The sequence below is a fragment of the Penaeus monodon genome, chromosome 27 (genome assembly GCF_015228065.2).
Source record: "Penaeus monodon isolate SGIC_2016 chromosome 27, NSTDA_Pmon_1, whole genome shotgun sequence".
Classification (NCBI taxonomy): domain Eukaryota; kingdom Metazoa; phylum Arthropoda; class Malacostraca; order Decapoda; family Penaeidae; genus Penaeus; species Penaeus monodon.
Genome location: NC_051412.1, coordinates 26,911,779 through 26,912,599, shown reverse-complemented (window position 1 = coordinate 26,912,599; position 821 = coordinate 26,911,779). Strand labels below are relative to the sequence as shown.

At 40.0% G+C, this 821-nt stretch overlaps 1 protein-coding gene across 1 annotated transcript in view; it reads right to left on the bottom strand.

The window, feature by feature from the left end:
- Nucleotides 1-821, bottom strand: part of LOC119590477 — a 15,848-nt gene that overhangs the window by 11,442 nt on the left and 3,585 nt on the right. The window lies entirely within an intron of this gene.

Here is an 821-nt window from a genome sequence, read left to right as displayed (position 1 = left end):
CATGAAACTATTTTCCAAATGATTTTTGAACCAACGAATGTTTTTGACACCTCGCTGACTGTTCCCGCTGCTGTCAGATTTGTTTAATTTGCAGCCACGCCATTGAACGAGATGGGAGGGGGGAGGGGGGGGCAACAGTACGGTCGGATAGGTGGACGCCACTGGGGTATACTGCCACGGGTATGTTGCCATGGATAACCTTCTTTGGATATTATCCTCTGGGTATCTTGGTCTGGATATTCTGCTATGGATATAATGCTATGGGTATATCATGGATAAACTACTTTGGTAGTGCCGTGGGTTTTTCTGCTTTGGCTATAATGCTATGGATATACTGCCGTAGGGATACTCACTTTGAAATAATATTAAGAATATACTGCTGTGTATATACCGCCATGAGTATACTGCTCTGTATATAATGATTTGGATATAATGCAATGGATATTATGCTTTGGATATGAGATTATGTATATCCTGCCGTGGGTATACTATATCAGATAGACTCGTACTTTTCTGGACATAATATTACAGATATACTGCTTTAGACAGACGGGTATATTGACGGGGGTATACTACACTGGATACCCTACTTTGTATACTGTGTTGTGGATATGCTACCGTGGGGATAGTATTCTAGATATACTGCTTTCGATATACTGTTGTGGATATACTTTTTGGATACAGTGATATGGATATATTGTTTTGTATTTCCTGCTTTTGACGTAATGTTATGATATACTGCTATGGGTATACTTGTGTGCCCTTCTCTGGATATACTGTTGATAGCATGCTGATAATAGCTATACTTCTGTAGACCGTGG